Genomic DNA, 23,062 nt, shown 5'->3' with positions numbered 1-23,062 from the left:
TTTTCACAAAATTAAATTGCCAACATTTTTTTTAATATTTGAATACTTTAAAATATAATTCAAAAGCAGAATAATGAATTTAGCGAGCTCACAGTATAATTATGCTGTATAAGATTTATGAATCATTTACCATATTGAATTCATGGGCTATCCACGGATTTTATCAAACAAATTTTACTCAAACGCAATCAATATGCTATTTTGGGACATTTTTTTACATTTTGTCAAATATTTTGGAAATTTTATTTTAGACACTTTTATATGTTTATTTTAGTATAAACTAGACAAAATTTGCTGGAATGTGCTGTATATTGTTATATTCACTTTTATATTAAAATTTTGAATAATTTGTAGCTGAAGCGCAGATTTGAGTTTGATAATTGGCTATTTATTTATTTATTTATTTATTTATTTATTTATAAGCAAGCAGTAATCAATAATAATAGATATTATTTCAGACTCTTGTCAAGGATATAGGTGGATTTTGGACGTTTTTTTACATTTTGTCAAATAACTTTAAAACTATGTTCAGAACATGTTTATTTGTTTATACTAGTATAAACTAGATGAAATTTACTAACAAATAGTATAAATTGTTTTATATGCTTGCATATCAAAATTTTGAACAATTTTCAGTTGAAATGCAAATTTAAACGTAATATGTAGATTTGAAACTTTTTTTGTACTTTTTTTCAAATAACTTTTAATTTTCTTTTCGGGCACGTTAATTTGTTTACATTAGTAAAAACTATATCAAATTTACTAGAATTTAGTACAAACTCGTACATATAGCTGGATACTAAAATTTTGTATGGAACGCGAATTTGTGCTTTGTGTACATTTTATCAACCAACTTGAAAATTTTGTTCTAGGCATTTTAATTTATTTATATAAGTAAAAAATAGATAAAATTTAGATTCATAAATCATAAATAATCTTAAAAGCAAAGACTGCTATTCATGATTTTGTTAAAACTACAGTGATGATATCAAATTGTTCGATTATAATAAATGATTTATTTGAAGTTGAATCCATGGATACTATCCATGGATTGTTTTAAGAGCTTTTTTTTTAACTTTGGAAATGATATCAAGTTATTCGATTAACATAAATGATGTACCTACAAATTATTCAAATGTTTTTATTTTTTCACCGAGTTTTTGTGGTTTTACTTTCAAATAAAATATTCAAAGCTTACTTATTGTTACTAGTCTGGTATTAAGTAACAAGTAATCTTATTTTAAATGTATATCCTTAGAATGAATATTTATTCTTTTCACAGGTACTTATGCACTTATAGGAACAGGAACCATAAAATCTGGGTCTCCCCTATACTAAAGGAAATTTATGATCAAGAACTTATTGGACAAAGTTTTTGGATGATTTTTTATTACACCAAGGACGAAATCATCCTGTTTGATGAGCTTTCAGGGCGTGTTCCACTGGAAAACAACAAAAACTTTGGTTGCTACATCGGAATTTTAGCAAAAAAATTGATTTGTTTTCGCTATTTTGGAAATGTTTTGACTGATTCCAAAAGATTTTCGAACGCTGATTTCAAAAATGCTATCTATTTTAGGATAAACCCACATACACCCCCCGAAAAATCGAAATCTTTGGTTGCAAAATCGGCTTTCTTCGCGATTTTCAAAATGTTTTGATTGGTTTCGATTGATTTTGGGACGCTGATTTCGAAAATATTATCCGTTTTTGGATAAATCCACATACAACCCCGAAAAATCGAAATCTTTGGTTGCAAAATCAAAATTTTACTAATGAAATGAAAACTTTTTTTTGCGATTTTTAAAATGTTTTGACCGATTCTGATAGTTTTCGAGTCGCTGATTCCGAATATGAAATTTTTGGGAAAAAAAATTCTCCTGCCCTTGGTACCAATTTGAAGTTTGAAAAATCGACAACTTTGAAGCTGATTTTAACTATGAAGACGATGATAAATTTGTAATTTTTTCGGTTTGGTATAAAGATTGTACTTTAGTCTACACAAAGCATTAATTAAAATTATTACTTTCATTCATTAAGGGCCTCAAAATTGCATTTGAAAGTCACGATTTTGGCCAATTTTGGCTGCCCCTGATAGACTGTCTTTTGAACGAAAAAAAAAAAGATTTTTAAATTACACCAAAGTAGGTTTGGTTTACTGCTAACCAGGCGTCAATATGAGTTTATTCAAAATCCTTCCTCCTACTACTATTTCTTATATATTTATATATATATATATATATATATATATATATATATATATATATATATATACATACATACATATGCATATACATGCGTATATATATACATTTATATTTATATATATGCACATATATATTATGTCGATTTTTGTAATGCTGATACTCAATAAATTTAATTATTTATCTATATGTCTTATTTATTTACAGAGTTAGAAAAATTATTGAATATAAATTTTTTTCAGATAAATGGGGTTCGATCTGTCGATCCTCGAATTGCCATTCTGGCCTAAACCGTATCTTTACGACCTCGGCCATTCGCACATTTGACACAGAACATTTTTAGGAAACTTATATCTTTCAGTTTGGAAATAACACTTTATATTTTTACAAAAGACTACGGTTTTTTAAAACCAATTGGCCGAGATCGTTAAGTGACCACTACGGTTACTCAGCGTGTCTCGGTTCCATTCCAGAAGAGGCACAAAAAATCGAATGTATAGTTTTTCATAATTATCAAATATTAGTTCAAAATATTAAATTCAGGTGTCGCATTTCGACCTTGACACTTAGAATATTTCTGAAAAACTCAAGGTTCGCACTTGACTGTAAGAGAGATACATAAAAAGAAAAAAAAAAAAATAGAGGAAGCACTGGGGAAAGAGAGGGGTAGAGGCAGATGATGAATAAGAGAGATGTGTATGATACATATTCTTTATTAAAATTCAATATTAATACAATATAGGAATAAAAATAACTTTTATCATCAATAACTTAAATAGCCGAGCGGTTTAAGTGACCGCATACTCGGTGAAATCGCTCTGGAGGCAGGCACAAGGTGAGACGGATCGAGTCCAGCTGAAGGCGACGACGACCAACTCTGAAGCAGAAAAAATGGAGCAGTGCTGGTGGCTGGCTGTTGGCGAGCGCAAAGGGTCCTGAAACGAACACACCAAGTGATGGTCAACCTGAGGTCCATGATGCGAGAGGTTACACGCAGAGAGACACATTGCGGAAGATGCATGCCGAACCCAAAAATCTACCCAAAAACCACAACATGCGAAAAAAACACCCAAAAAAGGAAAAAAAAGGGAAAAAAAGGGGAAAAAAGGGGAGGAGGAGGGAGAAGGGGGAGGTGGGAGCCTTAAAAAAAAACCCCTAAGTCCCAGATCAATTTTTCTCTTTTCTGTTCAGCGTTGAAACTTTTTTATGTTTTTTAGTGTTCCCTCACACCAATTCCCAAAACCAACACTCGAATGAAATGAAGTCCACGTTGAAATTTTCACAACGAGAAAAAATTACTGGGACTTAGTTAAAATATTTAACTTTGCCCCAATAAAATTTTCTCGTTGTGAAATATTCAATGTGAGCCTCATTCATTCGAATGTTGGCTTTGGGATAATACAGCATGCATAAATAACTCGTCTGTCTTAATTGAAAAGGTTTCAGAAAATTTGGACTTAGAAAAAAAAAATTATTCGAAAGAATTATAATCAGAAAATTTGGACTTAAAAAAAAATATATCTAAAAGGACTTAGAAAAAAAAAAATTATTCGAAAGAATTAGAATGAGAAGAATTGGACTTAGAAAAAAAAAAAATATTCTAGAGAATTATTTAATTAATCGATGAAATGAAATGATATTAATCGAATCAAAATTGTTTATACGACTTGATAAAACATGTGAAACCTTTACAATTAATCGAGACAAAAACAAATTTAGTTGACTTGAATAATATACAAATTATTAGAAAAAGCCATAAAAGAAATTCAATAAAACTTGTAAAATGAAATAATGAAAAATATTCGAAAACTTGAACATTAAAAACTTCAAAACTGTTTAAAGCTGATTGTTATCCTTTAGAAATCAAGTTAAATAATTTTTACTACTTGAATCGAACAATAAACTTCTAAACAAAATTATATTTTGTCTAATCATTCAAGTCAACTCTTCGAAACTTTGATTGCAAGTCTTGATCAAAATTGGTTTTAGCAACAAAAGAATAAAAATTTATCATTTAGCTATGCAGCGATATAATTGAATAAATTTAGAATAAAACTACAGTTAAAAGTTTTAAAAGCTGCATTTGATTAACAATTTGGTAAGTCGTATTAAATATTTGAAATAATTTGATCAAAACCAACAATCGTGTTATCCAATAAATAAAAATGTACATGCAGTCAATATCGCTACAGGGAAAACACATGATTCTCGATACTGAAAATGTAATTTAAAAAATTGTTTCCCAAGAATAATGAACAAAAGGGGCAGAAAAAAAGAGAATTTGTAACAAAGTAAATTTGTAATTTGCAATAAAATACCATTAATTTAGGAGTTACCTAAGGAAGGATGCTAAGACCTCTTCAACAAATAAGTAATCGATGCTTACAAAAAGCTGTATTGGTTAACTAATAATTTGGTAACAAAAATTTAATATATAAGAATTTTGAATTCTACATAATATCAGCTCATAGTGTTGTTATAGAACAAAAGAATTTCTGGTGGAATATTATTATGGAATTGTAATAATATAAATTACTTTCAATGTCTTTGATACATACGAGAAGTACAAACTTTTATCTTTTATATTGATTTAAAACATTCATAAAATTTTAATTCATAAGTAAAATAAAAAAACTGAATCAACATGTTTTCCCCATAACAAATTAAATATGAACATAGTCTTTTATACATATGTCTGCCAAATTAATTTAAAATCTTTTATTAGCATAATAGTTGTAGTTGAATAAACAAAAGATAAATTGTATTTTATACATTAGAAATTAATAAAGTATATCTCATTAAAGAAAATTATATTAACTCAAATATTATAGAATAAACAATATTTTCAGCAGATATATGTATACAACTATATTAATAATGCACGAGCCAGAAAATATTTCACTAAAATATATACAGACTGCTTTATAAATGATATCGGAAAAGGCACAAGTTCTCAAAGCATCTTTCAATTAATTTCATTTAATATGAAAATCAAGCATTAAATACATAACTATATAATAAATATTATTATTACAAGCATAAAAGTAGTATAATAAAAAAACTCGGTCATTAATTGTAAACCTCTTTCGGAAAATAAATTATGACTAATATCTTTTTATTTATTTCTATTCAAATTATAGTTTCACTAAAGATTACAAAAAATATTGTGATGAAGTGAACATTTTCAAAAATATTTGACTGCTTTAAATTCAAAAATAAGAAAAACTTAATGTATATATACTGCATATGTAGTACTTTATTTCAAATATTCAATATTTAATTCTTATGTGATAAAATTGTTCTTGGGCATCCATCCAGTAATTAAAAACAGTTTTATTGAAGAAAAATGTTTTTATTATGAAAACATATGTTTCGGGTCTTGATTTTACCCATCTTCAGTGCCACAATTAAATATTTCAGGGTTACAATTTAAAACAATATGAAAAATACATAATTACAGAAAAATATAAAAACATGTAAAAAAGCAAAATCTAACCAATTTAATAAATTAAATAAATAAAAACAATTTCTTTCAATAAAACTGTTATTAATTACTGGATGGATGCCCAAGAATAATTTTATCATATTATTTCACCATCTGAAGGAAAACCTATATATATATATATAGGTTTATATATATATATATATATATATATATATATAGGTTATATATATAAATATATATATATAAATATATAGATATATATATATATATATATATATATATATATATAAACACCTAAGTCTGTTTTTACACGGTAGATTGGTTCCAGAAGAAGCCGTGTAAAAAAAAAAACGTGTAAAAAAAGACATTGATCTTATACAAAAATGGGTGATTTGTTCTGTGCTACTCACATTTGCTTTGACCAGTAAAAATTGTTTGTACGTGCTAGAGGGGAATTCACTTAAATCTTTAAGCTAGTGTTTGCAAACTATCGATACTATCAATGGTTTCAGACCTTTTTCTTTCATAAATACTTTTTTGTGATATGAACATACTTCGCAAAAATTAAATTTGACAAAAAAAATTTAAGTACATAAAATTTCAAATCGTGCTAAATGGAATAAAATCGTGTAAAAAAATTAAAAATACTCAATTTTCAAACCGTGTTATATCAAAACCGTGTACAGCAAGACCGTGTAAAAACAGACTTAGGTGTATATACATACACATAAGAATTAAATATTAAATATTTAAAATAAAGTACTACATATCAGATGTAGTATGATAAATGCCTGTATATATCAGAAATATATTCTTTGACTCTCTTTGTATAAAACATGCTTTGCACTTACATTGTTCGATATCCTCTGCAGCAACTCCTAGAACACAAATCCAAGACTTCAAGCACCACTGGAGCATCTGCCAGAAATCTCAAGTACTTGACACAAAATCACTACTTTAGAACCACTACATAACTTTGTTCGTTACATGTCTCTTCGACTTATTGCAACTATCCGAGTAAAGTCTCTACACAATACACGACACACGACTTACATTAGAGACTTTCGTGAATTTAGAATTCGATAATGAAGAGATATGTGTTGGAAGTACTCAAATATAAATTATACATTTTACAATTGCATATATATAAATAAAGGATACATTGGCGCTGTAAATGAATTATTAACCTACAAAAGCACATATATAAATTATACATTTTACAATAGCATATATAAAAATAAAGGATACGAAAGGCGCTGTAAATAAAATGCTTACTTATAAAATTGACTCAAAATGGAGGTCCTGAAAGAGATACTTATAAAACTATTCAAGGTACATCTGGGCACTTCCAAACATACCCATTTTTTGGCTTTTAATTAACGTTTCACGATAAATTTATTATATCAAATCGATCTACTAAATTAATTACACGTTTTGATGCATAAATTAATTAAAACTAATCAAGATTTAATTAAAAATCATAATTAACCGACCGCGTGTTAATTCACGGAAATTTCTTTGACAATTGAAGTTGTCAACATGTGTCAGAATGACTGTCACCTCTTGTGCAATTTAAAGCGCGAAATTCAAATTTGAAATTTAAACTTTGTGAAATTCAAAAAAAGTGAATGGTTTTGTTTGTTAATTTAATTGCAAATAATGCTTTGATTCAATATTTTATCACCGGCAAAAGTTTTCTCGATTCTAATTAGATTTTAAAGTACATCGCGTTGATGTAGAGCGTTATAATATTAGACAAGAATAAAAACAATTTAATTATCACATATTCAGCGATCTTGTTTTGCTTTAAACCGTATACATACATATCTCCAAAGAGGTGTATTTCATAAAGTTTGAATTTCGCGCTTTAAATTGTACAAGAGGTGACAGTCATTCTGACACATGTTGACAACTTCAATTGTCAAAGAAATTTCCGTGAATTAACACGCTGTCGCGTTAATTAACGTATTTTAATTAAATCCTTGATTAGTTTTAATTAATTTATGCATCAAAACGTGTAATTAATTTAGTAGATCGATTTGATATAATGAATTTATCGTGAAACGTTAATTAAAATCCAAAAAATGTATGTGTGCGGAAGTACCTTGAATAGTTTGATAAGTATCTCTTTCAGGGCCTCCATTTTGAGTCAATTTTATAAGTAAGCATTTTATTTACAGCGCCTTTCGTATCCTTTATTTTTATATATGCAATTGTAAAATGTATAATTTATATATGTGTTTTTGTAGGTTATTAATTCATTTACAGCGCCAATGTATCCTTTATTTATATATATGCAATTGTAAAATGTATAATTTATATTTGAGTAGGTACTTCCAACACGTATCTTTTTATTATCGAATTCTAAATTCACGAAAGTCTCTAAGTAAGTCGTGTGTCGTGTATTGTGTAAAGACTTTACTCGGATAGTTGCAATAAGTCGAAGAGACATGTAACGAACAAAGTTATGTAGTGGTTTTAAAGTAGTGATTTTGTGTCGAGTACTTGAGATTTCTGGCAGATGCTCTAGAGGTGGTTTGTGTATTGGATTTGTGTTCTGCCGTAGAGGATATCGAACAATGTAAGTGCAAAGCATGTTTTATACAAAGAGAGTCAAAGAATATATTTTTGATATATACAGGCATTTATCATACTTCGTCTGATATGGTTTATTTTAAATATTCATATATATATATATATATATATATATATATATATATATATATATATATATATATATATATATATATATAAAGCGAGAGGTTTTTCTTCAGATGGTGAAATAATATGATAAAATTGTTCTTGGGCATCCATCCAGTAATTAAAAACAGTGTTTTTGAAAGAAAATGTTTTTATTTATTTAATTTATTAAATTGGTTATATTTATGCTTTTTTACATATTTTTATATGTATTTTCCTGTAAGTATGTATTTTTTATATTGTTTTAAATTGTAACTCTGAAATATTTAATTGCGGCACTGAAGATGGGTCAAATCAAGACCCGAAACATATGTTTTCTCAATAAAAACATTTTCTTTCAATAAAACTGTTTTCAATTACTGGATGGATGCCCAAGAACAATTTTGTCATATTATTTTACCATCTGAAGAAAAACCTCTCACTTTATATATATATATATATATATATATATATATATATATGTACACACATAAGAATTAAATAAGGTACTACATATGCATTATATATGCATTAAGTTTTTTTTTTATTTTTGAATTTAAAGCAGTCAAATATTTTTGAAAATGTTTGAAAATAAAAAGATATTGCTCATAATTTCTTTTGTGAAAGAGGTTTACAATTAATGACCGAGTTTTTAATAATAATATTTCTTATATAGTTATGTATTTAATGCTTGTTTTTCATATTAAATGAAATTAATTGAAAGATGCTTTGAGAACTTGTGCCTTTTCCTTTTTTATCCGATATCATTTATAAAGCAGTCTGTATATATTTTAGTAAAATATATTCTGGCTCGTGCATTATTAATATAGTTGTATACATATATCTGCTGAAAATATTGTTTATACTATTATATTTGAGTCAATATCATTTTCTTTAATAAGATATACTTTATTAATTTTTAATGCATAATATATACAATATATTGTTTGTTTATTCAACTACAACTAATATAAAATAAGCTAATAAAAGATTATAAGTTAATTTGGCAGACATATGTGTAAAAGACTATGTTCATATTTAATTTGTTATGGGGAAAACATGTTGATTCAGTTTTTTAATTTACTTATGAATTAAAATTTTATGAATGTTTTAAATCAATATAAAAGATAAAAGTTTGTACTTCTCGTATGTATCAAAGACATTGAAAGTAATTTATATTATTACAATTCCATAATAATATTCCACCAGAAATTCTTTTGTTCTATAACAACACTATGAGCTGATATTATGTAGAATTCAAAATTCTTATATATTAAATTTTAGTTACCAAATTATTAGTTAACCAATACAGCTTTTTGTAAGCATCGATTACTTATTTGTTGAAGAGGTCTTAGCATCCTTCCTTAGGTAACTCCTAAATTGATGGTATTTTGTTACAAATTACAAATTTCTTTATAAAATATCTCTTTTTTGTCACACCTCTTGTTCATTGTTATACAGAAAAAATTTGTATTTGTATTTGACATTTCCAGTATCAAGAATAATGTGTTTTCCCTGTAACGATATTGACTGCATGTACATTCTTATTTATTGGATAACACGATTGTTGGTTTTGATCAAATTATTTCAAATATTTAATACGACTTACCAAATTGTAAATTAAATTCAGCTTTTAAAAGACTTTTACTGTAATTTTATTTTAAATAATTGCTGCATAGCAAAATTATAGATTTTTATTCTTTTGTTGCTAAAAACAATTTTGATCAAGACATGCAATCGAAGTTTCAAAGAGTTGACTTGAATGATTAGACAAATCATAATTTTGTTTACAAGTTTATTATTCGATTCAAGTTGTAAAAATTATTTAACTCGATTTCTAAAGGATAACAATCAGCTTTAAACAGTTTTGAAGTTTTTAATGTTCAAGTTTTCGAACATTTTTCATTATTTCATTTTACATGTTTTATTGAATTTTTTTTATGGCTTTTTCTAATAATTTGTATATTATTCAAGTCAACTAAATTTGTTTTTGTCTCGATTAATTGTAAAGGTTTCACATGTTTTATCAAGTCGTATAAACAATTTTGATTCGATTATTATCATTTCATTTCATCGATTAAGTAAATAATTCTCTCGAATAATTTTTCTTTTTCTAAGTCCAAATTTTCTGATCATAATTCTTTTGAATAATTTTTTTTTTTCTAAGTCCAAATTTTTTTTAATAATTCTTTCGAATAATTTTTTTTCTTTTCTAAGTCCTTTCAGATAATTTTTTTTTCTAAGTCCAAATTTTCTGAAACCTTTTCAATTAAGACAGACAAGTTATTTATGCATGCTGTATTATCCCAAAGCCAACATTCGAATGAATGAGGCTCACATTGAATATTTCACAACGAGAAAATTTTATTGGGGCAAAGTTAAATATTTTAACCGAGTCCCAGTAATTTTTTCTCGTTGTGAAAATTTCAATGTGGACTTGATTTTATTCGAGTGTTGGCTTTGGGAATTGGAGTGAGGGAACACTAAAAAACATAAAAAAGTTTCAACGCTGAACAGAAAAGAGAAAAATTGACCTGGGACTTAGGGGGGTTTTTTTAGGCTCCCATCTCCCCCTTCTCCCTCCTCCTCCTCCTCTTTCCCCTTTTTTCTCCCTTTTTTCCGCTTTTTTTCACATTTTTTTTCCTTTTTTGGTGTTTTTTTCGCATGTTGTGGTTTTTGGGTAGATTTCTGGGTTCGGCATGCATCTTCCGCAATGTGTCTCTCTGCGTGTAACCTCTCGCATCATGGACCTCAGGTTGACCATCACTTGGTGTGTTCGTTTCAGGACCCTTTGCGCTCGCCAACAGCCAGCCACCAGCACTGCTCCATTTTTTTCTGCTTCAGAGTTGGTCGTCGTCGCCTTCAGCTGGACTCGATCCGTCTCACCTTGTGCCTGCCTCCAGAGCGATTTCACCGAGTATGCGGTCACTTAAACCGCTCGGCTATTTAAGTTATTGATGATAAAAGTTATTTTTATTCCTATATTATATTAATATTGAATTTTAATAAAGAATATGTATCATACACATCTCTCTTATTCATCATCTGCCTCTACCCCTCTCTTTCCCCAGTGCTTCCTCTTTTTTCTTTTCCCCCCAGTGCTTCCCCTTTTTATGTATCTCTCTTACAGTCAAGTGTGAAACTTGAGTTTTTTGTTTTTCAGAAATATTCTAAGTGTCAAGGTCGAAATGCGACACCTGAATTTAATATTTTGAACTAATATTTGATAATTATGAAAAACTATACATTCGATTTTTTGCGCCTCTTCTGGAATCGAACCGAGACACGCTGAGTAACCGTAGTGGTCACTTAACGATCTCGGCCAATTGGTTTTAAAAAACTGTAGTCTTTTGTAAAAATATAAAGTGTTATTTCCAAACTGAAAGATATAAGTTTCCTAAAAATGTTCTGTGTCAAATGTGCGAATGGCCGAGGTCGTAAAGATACGGTTTAGGCCAGAATAGCAATTCGAGGATCGACAGATCGAACCCCATTTATCTGAAAAAAATTTATATTCAATAATTTTTCTAACTCTGTAAATAAATAAGACATATAGATAAATAATTAAATTTATTGAGTATCAGCATTACAAAAATCGACATAATATATATGTGCATATATATAAATATAAATGTATATATATATATATATACGCATGTATATGTATATATATATGTATATGCATATATATATATATATATATATATATATATATATATATAAAAGATAAGAAATAGTAGGAGGAGGATAATTTTGAATAAACTCATATTTACGCCTGGTTAGCAGTAAACCAAACCTACTTTGGTGTAATTTAAAAATCTTATTTTTTTTTCGTTAAAAAGACAGTCTATCAGGGGCAGCCAAAATTGTCCAAAATCGTGACTTTCAAATGCAATTTTGAGGCCCTTAATGAATGAAAGTAATAATTTTAATTAATGCTTTGTGTAGACTAAAGTACAATCTTTATACCAAACCAAAAAAATTACAAATTTATCATCGTCTTCATAGCTAAAATCAGCTTCAAAGTTGGCGATTTTTCAAACTTCAAATTGGTACCAAGGGCAGAAGATTTTTTTTTTCCAAAAACTGATTTCATATTCGGAATCAGCGCCTCGAAAACTATCAGAATCGGTCAAAACATTTTGAAAATCGCGAAAAAAAGTTTTCATTTCATTAATAAAATTTTGATTTTGCAACCAAAGATTTCGATTTTTCGGGGTTGTATGTGGATTTATCCAAAAACGGATAATATTTTCGAAATCAGCGTCCCAAAATCAATCGAAACCAATCAAAACATTTTGAAAATCGCGAAGAAAGACGATTTTTTTAAAAGAAAAATCGATTTTGCAACCAAAGATTTCGATTTTTCGGGGGGTGTATGTGGGTTTATCCAAAAATAGATAGCATTTTTGAAATCAGCGTTCGAAAATCTTTTGGAATCAGTCAAAACATTTCCAAAATAGCGAAAACAAATCTATTTTTTTGCTAAAATTCCGATGTTGCAACCAAAGTTTTTGTTGTTTTCCAGTGGAACACGCCCTGAAAGCTCATCAAACAGGATGATTTCGTCCTTGGTGTAATAAAAAATCATCCAAAAACTTTGTCCAATAAGTTCTTGATCATAAATTTCCTTTAGTATAGGGGAGACCCAGATTTTATGGTTCCTGTTCCTATAAGTGCATAAGTACCTGTGAAAAGAATAAATATTCATTCTAAGGATATACATTTAAAATAAGATTACTTGTTACTTAATACCAGACTAGTAACAATAAGTAAGCTTTGAATCTGAAAGTAAAACCACAAAAACTCGGTGAAAAAATAAAAACATTTGAATAATTTGTAGGTACATCATTTATGTTAATCGAATAACTTGATATCATTTCCAAAGTTAAAAAAAAGCTCTTAAAACAATCCATGGATAGTATCCATGGATTCAACTTCAAATAAATCATTTATTATAAACGAACAATTTGATATCATCACTGTAGTTTTAACAAAATCATGAATAGCAGTCTTTGCTTTTAATATTATTTATGATTTATGAATCTAAATTTTATCTATTTTTTACTTATATAAATAAATTAAAATGCCTAGAACAAAATTTTCAAGTTGTTTGATAAAATGTACACAGACACAAATTCGCGTTCCAGTTAAAAATTATACAAAATTTTAGTATCCAGCTGTATGTACGAGTTTGTACTAAATTCTAGTAAATTTGATATAGTTTTTACTAATGTAAACAAATTAACGTGCCCGAAAAGAAAATTAAAAGTTATTTGAAAAAAAGTACAAAAAAAGTTTCAAATCTACATATTACGTTTAAATTTGCATTTCAACTGAAAATTGTTCAAAATTTTGATATGCAAGCATATAAAACAATTTATACTATTTGTTAGTAAATTTCATCTAGTTTATACTAGTATAAACAAATAAACATGTTCTGAACATAGTTTTAAAGTTATTTGACAAAATGTAAAAAAACGTCCAAAATCCACCTATATCCTTGACAAGAGTCTGAAATAATATCTTTATTATTGATTACTGCTTGCTTATAAATAAATAAATAAATAAATAAATAAATAGCCAATTATCAAACTCAAATCTGCGCTTCAGCTACAAATTATTCAAAATTTTAATATAGAAGTGAATATAACAATATACAGCACATTCCAGCAAATTTTGTCTAGTTTATACTAAAATAAACATATAAAAGTGTCTAAAATAAAATTTCCAAAATATTTGACAAAATGTAAAAAAATGTCCCAAAATAGCATATTGATTGCGTTTGAGTAAAATTTGTTTGATAAAATCCGTGGATAGCCCATGAATTCAATATGGTAAATGATTCATAAATCTTATACAGCATAATTATACTGTGAGCTCGCTAAAATCATTATTCTGCTTTTGAATTATATTTTAAAGTATTCAAATATTAAAAAAAATGTTGGCAATTTAATTTTGTGAAAATTTCCTAATTATTTCATTAACATTAGACAAACAAATAATTTTTTGTAAACTAATTCATGAAATTTTAGATCTAATTAATAATAAAACATTACTTACAAAGAGCATTTATGTATTTTGACCATAGACCTTATACAATACATGGACTGCTAGTTGAACGCATAAAAAGTGTCAAAAGATGTTCTATGGTATGTGGGCATACGAGGGTAATTTTGCGGCCGAGATATGTCAAATACGAACACGAGCTTTACCGAGATTAGTCGAATGCACTCGATCGCTTAAATTTTACAGTTACTTGGGTTCACGTGATGTTTGATCGCTCGGGTTTTTAAACCAAAAGAGCATAAAAATATACCTGTTGTAAAATTGTTAAAAGTAAAGTGTCTTCTAAAATGTGTTTCGTCTGTGGTAAAGTTCCTGATTGTAGTAAAACCTGTTCTGAATGCTTTGCAAGTATTCCGGGAAATTCGACATTCATCGATATAAAAAATCGAGGATATCTTTCATATCCTTCCGATGAAATGTTTAAATTATGTTTATATATAGAAACCCTAATTCGAAATTCTTTAAATTGAATGTACAAAAGTTCATATGAAAGCACGATTCTCCGAAAGTTGAATGACTTGGGACTTGCACATTTTTTTAGATTAAGCCATTTCCAGCAATTTGTCCAGCACTATCATGACCTTTTCAACTTTGTCACAAAAATGTATTTAACAATTAGAATGCACCATGAAGAACATAAAAAAAGCAAAGTTGATAAATATGTACACCACTTTCACACAAAAATTGTGCTTTTTAAACACCAATAATAAATATATTACATTTAAACAAATATTTCATTATTGCTTTCTAATTTCCCATAATAGCTCTAGCCAACTGTTCTTATTTTCAGTGAATTTTATATGTAAAATATATTTTTAATTTTTTTTCTTATTTTCCTTAAACACTTTGTATAACTAAAATAAATAAATAAATATATAAATAATGCATTACATTCATTAGTTTAACATAAATTGTTTATTATATAATTGTTTCCCAACAATTTCGAACACACGGACTTTCATTTGACGTTCAAGCGATCAAGTTTGACATATCTCGGCCGCGAAATTACCCTCGTATGCCCTCATACCATAGAACATCTTTTGACACTTTTTTACTTGAGAAATGTATGGGGACTAGCAGTCCATGAAATTGTATAAGGTCTATGATTTTGACCCATTTTTATGATGTAAATATTGAATTATTGATAACAACTGCGCTTTTAATAAATATTATTAACACGACAATTAATACACGAATATTCGTTTTCAAGAAAACATTCAAAAACGTATTTCCTTGTATAAAAAATACACCTTTTGTTTGAACAATGAAAAAAAGTATTTTCCACTTTTGAAATATTTCTATGCAAGGATTTTTTTTACCAACATTTGAAAACACATTTGTAAATAAACCCGTCACAACAGACATTTTTAACCTGAAAACAACTGTCAATTTTGACGTTTGACGTTTAACCATAAACAATATAACTCAATTTTGACGTTTAATGTAAGAAATTCATGTTCATTCAATTAATCATTGTTTTGGGCCTGAATCAATATCATAATGTGTTGAAACAAATATTTGTTTAGAATTATGCGCAACAGTTTGCCAAAATATTTATGAATTCATAAACATGAGCCACTTTGCCTTAAAATTAAAATATAAAACATTATTTTGTACTTACCTAAATCATATTATCACACAAAACACACTTTAACTTTAAATCTATTTACATTTATGACTTGTAAATTTATTATTATTACAAAGACACTTGTTCAACCAACTTCCAGGCAGCAATGACTGTTGATTTATTTTAAAAATATTTACAACAGAAATTAGCCATAGATCATAGAACATATATTTATATAGACTGGTAACATAGTTTTTAGTATCAACATTTTAGCAGTAATTTAGTTTAGCATAGTTTTCTTTCTATTTTTATATCTGGATTGTTTTTATCAATCACATACATATAAAATTAAATAATAAAACAACATTTGTAAATTTAAATACGCACATAAATTAATTTCATCCAAATTACACAAATGAAATAAAAATAATAATTACTAATTAAATAAAATATACAAAATATTCCTAACATCCCTCTCGACATGGATTACTTACATGCAAAAATGTATATGATAGAAAAATTTTAAATTTTTAAATTCGCAATAATAACAAATTTATATTCTTTCATTCAAGTCATGACGGTAGATTTTTTTATTTTTTTAAATTTTATTTTATTTTATTAGCCTCGCTTACTTGACCATTTAGCCACCTACAACATATTTCAATTTCAATACAATATTTCAATTTCAATACAATATTTGAATTTCAATACAATCTTCATGTTAATACTTCTTATATAAACTCTATTCTTCTATCTATTTTATGTTCTATTCTATTCAACAATAGTTCATATTATGAATAACATAATGTAAAAACTAAGAAATTATTTGGACTAATTAAATTCAATTATTTCATTTATACACACCATCCCCTGTCTTTGACCACGTCATTGAGATCCATATAAATGACCTCGACCATATTATTAAGGGCAGCAGAAAATCTTTTTAAAAAATCCGTACAATATCGAGCAAAACCCTTTCATGGGAGCACATGTACCACGTGACTATAATAAATGAGTGGTACATCACACATGATGGTATTGAGAAAGACAAGAAAGTAAAGAATGTGACGAGGGAGGAAGTGGGAGAAGGTAGAGGAAGAAGATAGTAAGTAAGAAACGTAGTACTTGATTCAATTAAATTTTATTTAATATGTAAAATATAGAGTACATAATATCATATATATGTCAAGTGCAGTGGTTAAAATGCCGCACAAGATGCCGGAAACACCAAGGCATCGGTAAAGGCAGTTCAAATCCACGTTAAGGTATGCCAAGGGACTTACAATATTTTTTTAAAATTTCACTATGCATACAAGATATGCAGTACATAAAAACTTGTCTTTTCAAGTAATCCGATGGAGCAATGGTTAGCGTGCCCGACATGGTGGACATCAACTTCGAAGCAGTTCTAATGCCGGCGGAGGCGACAAAATTCCAGCAGAAAGTTTCAAGCCAGATATCACTGGAGGACGTGTTGGCAGCCACTAAAAATTTGTCAATGTGAAATCTGCGGAAAATCAACACAAAAAGTGAGGATTATTAGATATAGCCTATTTAAGCTTAAGACATAGCTTATTTAAAAGACTACATGCTCCCTTTATGCTTATTAGAAAACGAACATTCAATAAAAAAAAAATTAAACAAACCTCATTTTAATATTACCTCAACATTGAGCAATAATTTTGTGAATGTAAAGTTTTAAAACAATATTTTTAATATGTGCTTTAATCATTATTACTATCTTATGAATCGACTGTAGTCCAAAAATATTCAAACTGAAAATGAAGAATAGGAATTGGTTGATACTTGTAAAAATCATGGACGTTAATCGAGTTATAGTAACCGACTCATCAGGACATTATTAGTTAAAATATATTTTTCATGAATAATTGGTCAATTTTTAGCATAGAAAATTTTAGAACTTATAGCTAGCAATCTAAAGAGAATATAAACTTGCACATTAGACAAAAAATCTACCTAAAACTAAAATAATTCGTAAAATGCAATTATTATTTTCAAGTTTTTTAATTTCACTTAAAATTTTATTTACATATACATAGCATATATTCATATCGAGGTTTAATTTTAGGATTACATGGTTATGCTAAAAATATAACTCTTAATATATATCTTTGATTTGTGTACATCTTTACCGATTATAATTTCTTAAATATTCTCTAGTTGTATGTATTACATACTATGTAAGCCACAAAGTAATCTATAAACAATTCCGAATAATAAAATACCTTATATAAAGCAGATTATATATATATATATATATATATATATATATATATATATAATATATACATATATATATATAGCAAAACTTTGGATTATAAGGTATGAATAAACATATGGATAACAAAATTAACACTTAAGCACGAAATTTTTTTTAAACAATAAATTTTGAATTTATTTGCCGCCTGTTGTGTATTACATTTATTATTATAAATATTAGAAATTTATAATAGAATATCAACATTTGCTTTAATTTTGTACTCCAACTTTAGTCGAGAATTTGTTTAAATATTTGCAATATCGGAATTTTGCTGTTTTTATTATTAAACTTGGGTATTTATTTCTCACAATACAAAGTAGACTTTGTTGCTTTGATAGATATTTTGTACTAAGAATGATATGAAAAGACACTTCTTTCACATTATGTTCCCTCATGATTTTAATTTCGGAAAATATTTTATTATCTTTATATTTAATGATATAAAAATTAATAGTTTGATTTATAACACTACATTTTAATTTAGAATACAAGCTTTACATTTAACATCACAAAATAATTATATATACACTTATACATTTTTACATTATTTCTGCACATTTACATAGATGTATATATATATATATATATATATATATATATATATATACATATGTGTTAAATCTTCTATGAGGCGTAAAATAAATAGAAAAAAACATATTTCACACGTAATTGAATATTATGCAATTTTGCCTTGCCTCAAGTATAAGGCTTCATTTACTTTTGTTAACTTTATGACGAATTTTTACATTAGCTAGATATTCAAATTGAGCTAAAATCCTTCCCTTAGTCTCAATTGCAAATTCGCCAAAGCAAAAAAAAAAATTAAGCAAAAAAAAAATTGTTGATAGTCCAGCTATACCATCATCTCTGAAAAATATCTGGCATATATGAATGAAAATCTGTTCAACTTTTCGAACATAGATCGACAATTTTGATTATATTTATAATTCTATATGTATTCTTGATGTAGTGTTTAGATATAATTTTATACATAGTAAATATGTAAATATGTAACATACATATTACATAGTATGTATGTAAATGTAGTTTATATAAAAATATGTTAAATATATACAATGCATGGTTGTATATATATATATATATATATATATATATATATATATATATATATATATATATATATATATATATATATATATATCTATATAAATGATTTACTTCTATACAATGCCAACTTTCAATTTAATCTATGTAATTCAAATTATAATCATGTTAAAATTGAATACTAAGTAGTATGAATTTGTAAGTAATGAGTTTGGACTCACATAAATATGAATTTTGAATACAAGTTATCATTTAACATCATAAATTCAACACGCATGATTAATTTTAGAACATTTAATATATACTTGATTCTAATTATTATAGGTATATAAATAACAATGTTCAATATATTTTTTGATTAAATGCAAAATCAGTCATGACATAGAATTTACTTAAAAATGATAATTGCTTTTATTCTAAGTTTTGCTTTTGAGATATATGAGAAAGAATTGAAAATGACAACAAATTTATCTTATATTATAAACAACCATTCAAGAATATTATTACGGATTGACTTTTAAACTATCATTTTTTTAATTTGTTTAAATAATTTTGAATTTATAATAAGCTTATAACTATATATACTATTAAAATGGTACTTATTCACCAGGAATACACAAATTTACTAATTAAGCATAGCTCTGCGACTGTTCCAAGTTGGGTATATGTCTGTTACCTTTATCAACCCAGTTTCTAAGCCTGCCTCTTAATTCTTCCAAGCTTTTTGATTTGGCTTTATTTATCCTTTTATATTTAACATCTTTCGGTTTAATCACCGATCTGTGATTCGACATGACTCGATTATAAACTGTGACTTGAGTTTTAGGTGACTGTTCTTTTGGTAATTTATCTGATGAGTTGTATGTCCAAGTATCAGAATCATCAGATTCTTGAGCAGCTCTTTCGGTGTGATTTCTAAACCCTTCCCGTTTTTTCTCGGCGCTAGTTTTTCTCAGTTCTTTGAGAATCGAGTATACCACTAGTACTGGCCGACGATTGCTGCTGCTGTTCAGTATCTTCTTCCACACTATAAACGGTTTCCAGGACTTCTGGACGACGTAAGTAGCAATTGGATCGTCTCGAAGACGCATGTTTGAAACCGTTATCTATGGCATCTGATATTGACCTGGCAATCGTTATCCCGTCACCAGACATACTGCGATATTGTTTAGCGTGAGGATGTGGTTGCCCAAAGCCGATATCCAGGTCCAGATCTTCCATGACCACTGCTGAATCTGAATCGTTTTGGGAATCGAAATCCTGAACAACTCCAACGGCAGTAGATGATTCTAGACCATTATCGATTAGACGTGCTGTTAATGCATCGATGACACGTTGTTGGCGGGATATGGTAGCTTCTTGACGCGACAAAGTTGCTGTTATCAGTTTCTTCTCGCGTCGCAGCCTTGCTTCGAACAACAGGAGTTGGGTGGAGAGCTTCGACACTTGAGAGTTTTTCTCATCTACTAATTGCTTCACCAGTAATTCCTGAAAAGATTATATTATTAGCGTACTGTAGAGTGAGTTATAGTAATGAGCTGAATATCGAAAATGAAAATTTTGCATGATTTTTTAATATTTCTGGTTTTTATTACAGTAGGTACAATAATGTAATATATGATATTACACATTTTAAATAAAATGCTTGAAAATGTCACGCTCTAAAAATAAATGAAGTAAATAATTATTTTTATAATGTTTGTTATTTTATTGATAATTTTTACTAAAATATTTAAAAAATATTTGTTGAAAGTATTAAAATTATTATAAATTTAACTTACGAGATCATGGTTTTTACCCGTAGTTGGCTAATAAAATTAATCAAATTAAAAAACAAGTTTAGTGGTTACGGAGATTCAATGTTTGAAATTTTCAAAAAAAAAAAAATTTGTTAACTTCGTTCGTCACTAATCAATCGTTTATTATCCCTCTAACACAATATACATCATTCCCTCGCTATTCTCTGCATATGTCATGCTATCCATGTTAACAAAATATAAAAAAATCAATGATTTCGAAAAAATCTTCCAAAAATTTTTCCAAAGATTTCAAAATTCTCAAAAGCCTATTGTTTTCAAAGGTTTCAAAAAAATTTAACGCTTTTTTAAAATTTTAATTTTTTATACGGAAAGTTCCAGTAATTTGCCTCAAGGCACGATGCCAGGCACCACTACTTTTTGTATATATTTAATATTATTTCATTAATCACCTGCGCCGCGTGCGCTCTGCGCCAAGCGTACGTTTGCTGAGCGTGAAACCTGCATTTGCCTCGAAGTTCCTCGACTAGACGCAAAGCATCTTCTAGGCGCGTTTCTACATCGCCTTCCTGCATGGCGTTGCTCTGTAAATATAATTAACATTTAATCATTTGCTATTTGATTATATAATTAAACCGACTTCACACGAAATCCATTGCAACTATATACAGGTAACCCCAGCCCAGACTAACACGAACCTTCTATAGCACATATAGGAATCAGGGCTAGAACAATTAAATAAAAGAGAAAAGCAAAAAATATTATTTACGTTCAGAATCAGCCTCACACGATTTAAAAATAGAGCAAAACTTGTTAAAATGAAAAATTTCGTAAAAAACTATAACTATGCAAACTATAATTATATAACTAATTTAAAATTAGTGTGCTGTAATGGGAATAATAAATAGGGGAGCCTCCCCTGGGGAGGAGAGGCAAATCATTGATTTTGTGGTGCACTCATGCCATGGACCTGCCTTCGGGCAGACTACTATTTATTATTATTATTATTATTATATTGACCCTCAGGAATAAGCCGGTCCTTCTTGTCAAACATCAAGGTATTAGCAAGAAGCAAATATTCAATAAATATTTTCTAGCAAGTCTAAGTGACAATTGTTATTTTAACCTCACAATATATTAGAAACTTTTATAATGAATGAAAATAACTGTCAACATAATATCGACAACCGCCTTCACAAAAGGATCACCTATTCTATCTTATCAAAATCGCTATACATAATATAAATTTTTAAATAAAACATTTTAGCATGGAAAATCGATATAGATCCAAAGAAATCGCAGTCAACGTGTATGAAGATCTATCAAATGAAATGAGAAAGTTTTAATTTTGGAATTTTGCAAGAGCTTGGCAACAATCGTAAGAAGAAAGTCATTAAGTTAAGAAACTTAATGAACATTTTTATCTTTTTTTATGAAATTTTAATATGCAGCATGTTTTTTGAATTTTTTGAATGTAAATCTTTTTACAATGATCAGATAAATGCAAGATATTTTATCGATATTTTCTCCAAAATTCTTATTCAATTTTAAAAATTCAAAAACTTTTCGAAAAATTATATTTGTGAATGATATAAATTCGGTTTTAGTAAAGTTCTATTTTATAATTAATCCTACAATATCAGAGTTCCACAAAAAGTATTCTAATCTCAAATTTCGTATTTCAAAATATTTACCTCAGTAGATTTTTTCCTGTGAGGACTATCTCCGTTTTCACTGACCGAAGAGCTTTCGTCCGGCGGAGAACATACTTCTACGCCTTCACTAAAAAAGAAACATTGTTTGAATAAAATTATTATAATAATATATAGAGGTTATGATTCAGAATCGAAAGATAAAAATTAAATTTATTCTTAATATATGAGGCTTTTCCTTGGTGAAAACTATGGAATTCTACTCAGAAGACCCAAGTTCCACCACTGGCAGCCTGATGTCAGGCAGTTGTGAGGACGGTTATCACTTGGAAATATAATTCCA

General features: G+C 27.8%; 1 pseudogene; it reads right to left on the bottom strand.

Moving 5' to 3' along the window:
• Positions 1–19,911: 19,911 nt before the first annotated feature.
• Positions 19,912–22,845, bottom strand: LOC113375026 (annotated as a pseudogene).
• Positions 22,846–23,062: the final 217 nt, after the last annotated feature.

The sequence above is a fragment of the Ctenocephalides felis genome, unplaced genomic scaffold (assembly GCF_003426905.1).
Source record: "Ctenocephalides felis isolate EL2017-DRISC unplaced genomic scaffold, ASM342690v1 CF-g0.4_SCAFFOLD_00845, whole genome shotgun sequence".
Taxonomy (NCBI): Eukaryota; Metazoa; Arthropoda; class Insecta; order Siphonaptera; family Pulicidae; genus Ctenocephalides; species Ctenocephalides felis.
Note: the sequence above shows the minus strand (reverse complement) of the source record. Positions and strands in the feature narration are given on the sequence as shown.